The sequence below is a fragment of the Osmia lignaria genome, chromosome 10 (genome assembly GCF_051020975.1).
Source record: "Osmia lignaria lignaria isolate PbOS001 chromosome 10, iyOsmLign1, whole genome shotgun sequence".
Lineage (NCBI taxonomy): Eukaryota > Metazoa > Arthropoda > Insecta > Hymenoptera > Megachilidae > Osmia > Osmia lignaria.
In genome coordinates, this window is record NC_135041.1 from 2,511,376 (window position 1) to 2,521,624 (window position 10,249).

Genomic DNA, 10,249 nt, shown 5'->3' on the forward strand with positions numbered 1-10,249 from the left:
CACCGCTGTCAATAAGGAGGTTGCATTCCTTTCTTGTGTAAGGATTTTCTATTGTAATGTATTGTAATAGGTTCTCCAATCTCAGTGAATACGTTGCCATTCTTGTTGTTATTCTTTCTTCTTTTATGATTTGATCATCGGGCAAGTTGGGTCCTAGCGTTTTTTCTTGTTCTGATTCCTTTGGCTTCGTACTGTCGTTAATTTTATGTGTTTTGAGCGGCTCATCCTTGCTCCTCCCTATGCGCTCTCTCCAGGAGGAGTTTATTCGTTTCCCGATCTGTACTGTTGATGGTTTTGCCCTCTGTAGCATTCTTCTGTTGTGTGATTCGTACTTTTGCATAGGTTGCAGATTTTTCCGGCGCTGTTTTCCAGGCTTTTTAGTTTCCTGCATGCGTCTATTTGGTGTCCTGGCTCTTTGCAGTAGGAACAGATATCTCTTTTTTGTGCTCGTAGTTCGATGGCTTTTAGTTTCCTACATTCCTCTATTGTGTGATTTGGGGTTTTACAATACTCGCAGAATCTTCGTAGTTCGCTTGTGTGTTTCTGATTGGCCCTATTGTCATTACTATTTTTAAAATAATTACTATCGTTGTGATTGTATTTTCTGTGGTAGTTACTCCTATATGAATCATTTGATTTTTGTTGAGGTTTCCTTGGCTCGTGGCAGTCTTCTGCCGAGTGTCCTAGTCGCTTACAAAGTTGGCATTTAATTTGATTTGTTCTGGTTTGGAAAACTCTTGCTTCCTCGCAATTTGCCGCGCTGTGGCCTTCTTCCTTACAGATTGTACACATGACTAATTGGAGATCGTTGGGTTTTGTTGTTGGGCAAGTTTTTGCTGTGTGGCCCGCTTCGTCGCACAGTTGGCACGTAGGTGTTGGACAATCTTTTGTTGTATGATACCTGCTATTACAGATTTCGCAAAGTTCTGTAATTTTTGGGAATTTCGTGCAGGTGTTTGGTTCGTGACCGGTTCCTCCGCATTTCCAACATGTCTCGTATTCGATTATAAACGGGCATTCGTTGACCGTGTGCCCCTTTATTTGGCAGTATTGGCAGTGCTGTCCCTTTACTTTGTTCATCTTACATGCATCTGTTGAATGTCCTGGAGTGTTGCAATGTTTGCAAATGAGTTCTATTTTCTTTTTGGCCAGTTTGCAGTTATACGATATGTGATCCTTGCTTTTGCAATATACGCATGCCGCGTTCTTGCAAAATAAGGCTTCATGATTTAGGTCTTGGCATATTTGACACATATATATTGCTGAGTTTGCGTCGTGTTTCCCGAGACTGTACAGTATGTTAGCCGGTTTGTTTCTCAATATGTCCTGTTTTCCTAACTTTGTTTCTACTTCGATTGCTTCCTTTATAAGGGCAGCTATATTGTCTTTTTGTTTTAGTTCTAATCTGATTTCTTGCCTTAGTCCGTTTTTAAAGCTTTTTTCTGCATCGGTTTTTATGGCTTTGTCGAATTCTTGTATAGCTTGCTGGGTTATACCTGCTTCTGTTTTCTTTAGTTCTTTGATCTGGATTACTAGTTCTTGTAGTCTGTTCCCGTAACTGAGCACTGTTTCGTCCGGTCTTTGCGTTAGTTCTGTTAATTTTCCATATAGGGTGTGTATATTTTCAGTGGATGGAAATAGTATTCTTATTGCTGTGATAAAATCATTTAAGTTATCTAAGGGTGTATTTATTAATGCTTTGTATACTTCGCCTTTTAGTTTTACTTTCACAATTTGAATTAGGGCTGGTTCGTCTGTGGGTGTTATGGTGTTTTTGGCGTGCTTTAATTTTTCTATGTATTCTGTGACTGACATATTTTTCCCGTCGAATTCGGGTACTAGGGTTGCTACGTATTTTAGGGGTAATCTTAGGGGTTGGATTTGAATTTGTTGGTCTGTCATTTTCTTTTTCGGACTTGCGCAGATGAGTGTTAAATTTTCTTTGCTATTCTCTCCGTCCAGATTTCCTATTAGGCTTGGTTGCTCTGTGATTCCTTCGATTTCGAGTAGGGATATGTCGTTTTTGTAGCTATTGTTTATTGTTTCGTTTAATGTTTCGGTATTATTTCTGTTATCCTGGGGACTTATTCGGATTAGTGGGGATGCGAAACTTCCTGTTTGTTTGTTATTATCGGCTTCGTTACTTGGATTAATTGTAAATCCTATATTCTTGTTTTGCCAGTTGGCACTTTCGTTTTCTGTTTGGTTAGTGTTTATTGCTAGATTTTTAACGTTCTTTGTTTTGGGTATTGCACCTAGATTTGTATTCGCGTTTGACACCTCGGCTGTGACTTCTGGTGTGAAGTCAAATGTTCTTCGTTCTGTTGGTGAACGCGGTGTTTTACGGCTTTGTAAAAAAGCTGATGCGTAATTACGATCTTCTACGATACTTTTAAGTTCAGGATTTTCTTGTGTCCTGCTTCTTGTTAATCTATTTCCGTCCGTAGTATTTTTGTTATCCGTTGGTTTAAAATTTTTATTATTCATTTGAAATTTTCATTATTTGTGATTATTTAGAGAGTAAGTGAGTTCGTTTTATGTTTAAGTATTTCTTTATGTATGCTTTGTAGCAGTATTTCAATAAATTGCTTGTGTTGTATATAAAATTGATTCGAAAGTGAATGACTTGGATTCTTCTAAAGTTGCAGGCAAAGATTTATATTCTCTAGCTAGATTTTTTTCTTGAATTTACCCTATATTACAGGTTAGTAGCGTTCGTTGGCGTTCGATTCGTACCGGAACCACTGTAAAGTCGCGGAGTTCTCTCTCTCACTGAGTCCTCGGCGTACTTTATGAAATGTGATCTGCGTTGTCAGGTAGATAGAGGTTCTCACTTACCTTTCGCTGGGTTGGGTAGAACCTATCTATGGACTGAACCTGTGGTGTGTGTGTCGTCCAAGTGTTGGAGCGGTAGGGTAGATGTTCGAGTGAAGATCACGCACTTTCGATCACAATGAATGTTTATTCGTAACTGGTACAGTTCTTGATTCGCGCGCGGTTACAATCGAGTCTTACAGAATCTTGCTCTGTCGAAGCCCTGAGCTTCGTAGCAGAGTCATAAACGCTAGACTTAGTTAATTTATCGATATTACCGGAATCTTGCTCTGTCGAAGTCCTGAGCTTCGTAGCAGAGTCGTGTAGATTCTAGAGTATCGAACTCTGAACGGTACTTCGCGGATTATATTCGCGGATTTTGGTACTTGTACTTGAATTTCGAACTGCGCCTACGAGAACTTCTTACGAGAACTATTGGTAATATTGACTGTGTACGGGCGGGCCCGGTCGCGTTATTTTATATTGACAAATGAGGTCGACATTTGATTTGGCAATTCGGGTGAACCACCTCATTCGGATCGTCAGCGTTCTCGCCGTACGACGACCCGGCTGAGTTGCTCACTCAGAATTTGCGGAACGATGAATTTGGATGGTGCAATGGAAGTTTAAAGAATTTAGTTGATGAAATAGGAGTTCCAAGAATGCGTCGTAGGACGTGACAATACATATGTTGTCCTGATTTGAATTGTGAAATCGATTGCAAAATTAAGGAAGTTTATGTTTATTTATATGTATATAGAATGCGTCACAGGACGTGACACCCTTATCGTTTTCTTCTAATTCACTAATAGTTTATTGTACTTGCCTTCATTCCTGATTGTTCTTTAACCGTTTCTTGCTTGCTTGTTAATCCCCGTTTAATGGAGTGATGTACAATGTTGTTTCTTCAAGCAACTCCAATATTTACTTTGTCCTTATTTGCTTTTGTTATATTTATGTTGCTGTATACATTATGCTTACCATTATTTACTGTTTTTCCTTCTTGGATCTATTGTCAATTAATTATTTCGACTTATTAACTAGATCTTCTTTTGTGGAGGTATGGTATTCTTTCATGGTTTAATACGGTGGTATAATTTTCTGGAATTTCAATATTTTGTCTTGTTACTGGATTTTGGCCTGTTCAGTTTATTATTTGTTGTCTTCTAAGTATACCTGTTCATTACAAGGTTGTTTGGTTATATGTAATGGAAGTTTTAATCGACTATCAATCTGCATTATCCTGGCTGATCGGGAGGTGTTTTCAGCTGGTTTAGCATTTTAATCCAGTTCCGTTTTATTTCCTATTATTTCTAGCCGTTCTTCTGGTTGGCACCTTGATAGATTTGATAGATAGATTTTGAAGGGTTTGGCGGTCATACAGATATTCATTATGTTATACATGTGTGGCGTACCTTTCTTTTGTGGGGATCTTCTTTTCTTTTCCTTATCTTGCGTCCATGCATGGTGCTTAGTTAGCATTAAAAGCCGCTGTTTTGGCCATACTTAACCTTATTGACTTCTGTTATACTTACCAGTTTTCTATAATCACTTTCTTTCCTCCTATTTATTGTTGATTGTTTTTTTTACTTTAGCTAAGTCGTTGATTTTGATTCCATTAAGTTGGTCTGCAAGGGGTGAGAAGTTTTGAGGTTAATACTTGTTGATGTTGATTATTAATGGGTTTTGTTTCTTACCCTTAGGGTGTTGTTAATGAAATGATGTTTTGTTTTGTTTTACTCTTGGTTGTGGTGTTATGCAGGTTGCACTTTTGCTCTTTTGTTGCTGAGTTTAATCTAGCTAATGTTGACTGACATTTGCTATTTGCGGTTTGGCACTCTTATTTCATTTCACATCATTGGTTGATTTTATAGATTATTTAAATTTTTCCATTTTATCGGTTTTATTTGCAACGTTGCGATGATGTTAAGTGCTAAATATTCTTTGCAATTCGCTTTCCGCTACTTGATTTGACGTTTAACGTTTGACGTTTTACTGTTTGATTATTTGCTCATATTATGTTGGGTCCACATTCTTCTCTGCCGGGCTCACTTCTTCTTTCTTTTGTCAATTGCTCAGCTTTATTCTTGTTGTCTTATTTAAATTTTAATTGATTTTGACCCGTTTGATTGGTTCTATGTAAAACCCACGGGATATTTGTTGTTCGATTTGATTTTAGTCATCATTATTTTGGCAATTAGTCTTTTGTTTGTATTGCATAATAATTTATTTACACAGTATGGTACTACAATGTGCCTTGTTATTTACTCAATTATGTTTCTTGCTTTGGCTTATTCAATATACTTATTTATATTATTTTGGTATTTAGTTACCTTTTATCTTAGTATTTTTACCTATAGCTGTATTGTGGAATTTTGTGTTTAATAATTTAGGCAATTTTACATTTTGTTCTTCGATTCATCGCATTCAATTGACTCTGCCTTATGATGACTTTATATTTTTTTTCTTCTGTCGGGTTCTCTTTTCTTTCTTAATTGTTTCATTCATTTTGTTGCTTGTGTTACGTCGCAAGCAAGATACGCCGCGCGACGTACAAAATATAAAAATATAAAAAATTTAGATATTTAGATATTATTAATTTGGAAGGTTAGCGCTGCCGCCAGTCCTAATTGCTTATGACGATGTTAGATCACTTTCGATTAAAACAATTAAAAAAAGGTTAGTAAGATTAAACTGTAGATTGATTGAGTTCGTCAATGCCCTGGTTACATACGGGCCCCTCGTGTGAATTTGTGCGTAGATGGTAGGCGTGATTGTGTAGGAAGGAACTGTGTTTAAACGCAAATTAATTATAAACTGATTAAGAATAACAAAAGTATAATTGCAGAAAAATAAGTATAACAATAAAAATGGTTTAGTTAACAGAAAGTACGAGCTGTTTGAAATACATGAAAAGAAGAAATGAAATATATGTAATAGCAAGAAAAATATAAAGTGAGATCTATTGAGTTGAAATATGACACAAAATTCGTAACGGAAGATAACAGGTGAACTATTTGATTTAATTGAATTTGATTCGATATTTGTCGGTATGATTCGGTATGATTCGAGCGACGATGTTCGACAAACAATTATTACGCGATAAGAGGAAACGGTCCCAGGGGGAAACTATCAAGACCACGGTCTCGTGGGCCGTGTCTCTTCTGTATGATCGGAATTTTTACAAGAAATTGATATATTTGATACCTTGAAACGCGATAATGAACGGGACGATTCAGTAGGAAATTTCCAGGACACGCAGTCCCGTAGATCGCCCGTTTTACATCACAATCAACCAGATTCGTCGTATTGAATAGAATGAAATAGACAACTTACCGAGCTCGATGTTATAATAATGTATGATAAAATATCTACAGGTTCGCTTATAATTCGCTGGTGTTGTCTGGAAATCTGGAAGGCGAAGAAAAGATGAGAAACTTGTCACACGCACTACGCGTTCGCGATCGGCCTTCGATTATTCGGTGTTACGGTTACGAGACGATACGAAAACTAATTTCAAAAACGACGCGACGCGGAAAAAGAAAATATAATTATCGACCGATTTAAAATTGAAAAAGAAAAGATAGAAATTGAAAAGTGTGAAAGAATTTAACGTATTCGTATGAGTCCTTAACGCGGAAAACGAGAATCGCAATGTCCCGCCACTCTGCCTTTTACAAGGACTTTACCGGGCAGCTAATCACTACAATTTTTCACGCGAAAACTAGTGCTCGACGCGAACACGGGCTCCCCGTCACGTACCTCACGGATTTTTCGACGAAGAGTGATTTGCCTCAGTCAAGCGATCGTGTCTCAGGGTTAGACCCGCGATCGGTACCCCATCATTTGGCAAATCAGGATACGTGTCGAAGGGAAAGGCCCGCGCGTATTGGTTTGTCTAGGCGTGTTTCCCGAGTTCTCATCCCTTCTTGACCTTTCACGCTGCCTTTGTCTAGCGTTGTCTATTTCTTTCTACCCCTCTATTCTACGAAATTTGTGCGTCGCAATTCTAATACTTCTGGAATGTTCTAAATATATTACGACTTGATTTTATTTGAATTCGTTAATCAAAGAGGCTTTTATAAATAATGTTCCAGTATCAAGAAGGTCTAATGATGATAGATGTTTAGTTTACTGTATTGAATGACTATTAATTGAATTACTATTAATTATTCCGTTCTTTATTCGCGTCTCAGCGGTTTACGTGATAAAAGGCAATCGATATTTTATTGTTATCGTTAAATCGCGGATAATTGCGCATGGTTTGTTGCATTTACTTAACACTAGACCCGCGTATATTAATTATTAACAATATCATATATTTGAAACGTTTTACGTTTAACGTTTACCAGATGTTCGTTGCCGATGTTTATTGCCCTAGTCGACCTTTCTCGAACGTTCTTGAACGTCGGTCGACGATTTCAAACTACAGTGGTTGTCACGCAAACCCTCGCATTTCATAGTCATTCAAACAGTCTCATTCCGTTCAATTCCAATTACTTTCGTTCTTAATTGCATTCATCTATTTCGTTTGCGAGGTAAAACGAAAATCGTATTTCCCTTGTTCTGCGCGGTTAGGCTGGGAAACTTCCAAGTGCGTCGCACTGCTTAACCGCGCGGCGAAAGATGTTGATAATACCTTTCCTTAACCTTAGCGGTTTCGAATTTCTATGTGTTTATTGCTACGCGGTTTCGACGAGACAATCGTCCTAAGGAAGGTTGACTTCTTATTATTTGAAAAGAACTAACTATAGCCTCCTTTGTATACCTCGCCTCGGATTATCTCCAAGTGCTGCGCACGGACGAGGTACGCAAATTCAGTATATTAAACGGTTAAATGGCGGCCAGGTGTAAGGTGTGGCAAATTCAGCCACATTAATCGGGTCAACTTTCCCGTGATTGAAAACGGTGTTCCGGGTCGCGTTCCAGTTGTTAGGAACATTTGCGTAGTTGCCCCAATCATAGACTGACCATGGACGTAGCTCTCTATTGTCATAGGACCATGAGTCTTTTCTGACTCTAAAACTAAATATTTGGCCCAAAACCGCAACTCTTCTGTCAAGTTGCTGACAACAGACACCGCGTATCTCAGACTCAAGATAATGTTGAGTTCTATTGAAATGCGGCTCATAGCTTAAGTCTCTCTGGTACCAAAGGAGTTGACCAATGGAACCAAATGGTCTGTCACATAATCCACCTCCAAGCTTAAGCTTGGACGATGAATTGTTTAGCGCGTCATGCACCTTCTCAAACAATACCGTATTCAGGCAAAAACGGCCTCGGCCGTTAAAATCATTGATAGTAATATTTGCATCCTCAAGATGCGTGCGCTGATCGGTAGTAAGAGTAGTGGCGCGTGACCAACCCAGTAAGTTAACAGTGGGAAGGCCTGGCGCTATATCCTCCACATTGACAGGATGCAGGTCTGCTGGCAGCTGCCAGTCACGTGCAACATTCTGTCTGGTGGTGTACTCCAAATCCTTCATGATGGATAGCGTTAGCACACGTGGAGACGGCATGGAAGCGTACTTCCAATGAGTGTTTGCGTCAACACGTCCAAAGTCACCCTGGCCATTCGGCCAGATAAGGTCAACTGTGACATGATGGTGCTTACCTGCTTCATCACGAAAGTCCCCAATTGATCGGAGATATGTGTCAATTGATGGTGGCAATGTGTAAGATTTGCCATTGAGATAATTAATTAAATTAAGTTCATCAATTTCAGCAATACCGCGCAAATCACGAAGCTTGCTGTAACGTGCATACAAATGTAGACACATCACATAGCGGTACACCGATTTAGACACAACGACAGAGAAGCGTTTATCAACAGCAGCGCGTAAGTCATATTCACGCTCGACGAGTGGGATGAAAGACTCGTGCGTGACTGCAAAATTACGCTGGTTGTGATACTCTGTCAAACCCGCGAAATCTTCAACGTCGATTTCGTCATACATTGGGTCATTACGGAGTGGAGTGGAGGTGGTAGATAACCTTACATTATCCTTAGCTGTTTTTCCTCCCTCAGGAGGCGGCAAAGGCGAAGCTACAGATGGTTTTAACCCTGTTTGTTTAGGCCTAAAGGCCTTCTTAGGGAAACGTCTCTTTGGAGGTAGGACCTCGACTGCTTCGTTATTGCTCTTAGCGTTGGACATGATTCGGTAGTAGGCACTGCCTGAGATTCGACCAATAAGTAAAACTTTTTGGGTGTTCGGTTTTTGTTAGTATTCTATTGCAAGTTTTGATGTCTCCTTTCGCTGCTAGCGCGAATGAGATGTCGGTTGTTTCTATTGTGTATAATGTTTCGCGATTTTTAGATGTTAGTTTTGTTACCGGACCTCGGTATAGTACGTCGTATCTAGTTTTTAAACAGTCTTCTCTCGGTAGCGCTGACCAGAAGGTGTGTCCTCCTTCCATGTCGATACAATGTTCATCCGAAAATTTACAAACTGTTCCTGATGCTAAGCGTAATTTATCGCTGTTAAGACTAACTTGCGCGGTGTATTCTATTAACGTGATTTTTATAAGGCCCTGTACGTATACTTTATTCCATGTTCCGTAGCTATCAGAATAGGACGCTCCTGTACATGAGCTTTCTATTGCGTTTCCCGCGAGACTTATTCCTACGGATTTTGTAGAGTTTACTTTTAAATTCGCGATTGTATGAAAGTTGTCGTATCTAAATATTCCGGTATTATGTATGGATTTACAGTTTTCATGGCTTATGTCTAAAAGGTATTCTTGTATCGCGTTTTCTACTGGTACTAAGTGACTGAACATTCCACATCGGAAAATTGTGCGTTGAATTTCTATTTTGCATTGTATGATTGGGACCGTTCTGAATTCTGCTAATTGTAGTAGCCGTATTGTGGTGTTGGTTACGCTAACGTCTGCATGGTGGAAGTCGCATTCCCCGGTGTCCAGTAAAGAATATGTCGATACGATCGGGTTGGTTGCGCCGCAATCGAATCCGATTATTGCTTGGCTAATTTTGAATGTGCTGATATAAATTAATAGAATTAACTTCATTGTCGGCTCTTTTCCTAGAAAGAAGGCTTATGTTATTTTCTGTGCTGCTAAATGCTTAGTTTGTTCGCATGAACTGTTTTTGGCTTTCCTTTGTAATTGATTGTTATATTATTGTTATCCCCTATTTTTAGTATTTCATATGGCCCTAGATACCAATCTTTTTCTAATTTTCCCGGTTTGGGTTCTTTGAGTAACCATACTTTGTCTCCGGTTTTGAATTCTACCGATTTAATGAATCTATCGTAGTATTCTTTTGATTTCATTTTTGAGTCAATTAGATTTTCGCGTGCCATACTAGCTATATCTCTCATGTTTTTTATTAAATTTTCCAAATAATCGCTGTGTGTAGGTAGTTGTTCTGATTTCTTTAGGGGTTCAGTCGAAGGTAGCCTAGCTGGATAAGCGA

General features: G+C 38.9%; 1 long non-coding RNA gene across 2 annotated transcripts; it reads right to left on the reverse strand.

Moving 5' to 3' along the window:
- Nucleotides 1-3,601: 3,601 nt before the first annotated feature.
- Nucleotides 3,602-5,428, reverse strand: LOC143305744 (uncharacterized). 2 transcript variants are annotated; one of them, XR_013062912.1, is made up of 5 exons: nt 4,512-5,428; nt 4,230-4,442; nt 3,991-4,150; nt 3,796-3,915; nt 3,602-3,719 (listed from the first exon to the last, which is right to left on the reverse strand). It is a non-coding gene; the product is annotated as an uncharacterized LOC143305744 (long non-coding RNA). The 2 variants fall into 2 exon arrangements; XR_013062911.1 differs by having other exon boundaries at nt 3,602-3,915; nt 4,512-5,420.
- Nucleotides 5,429-10,249: the final 4,821 nt, after the last annotated feature.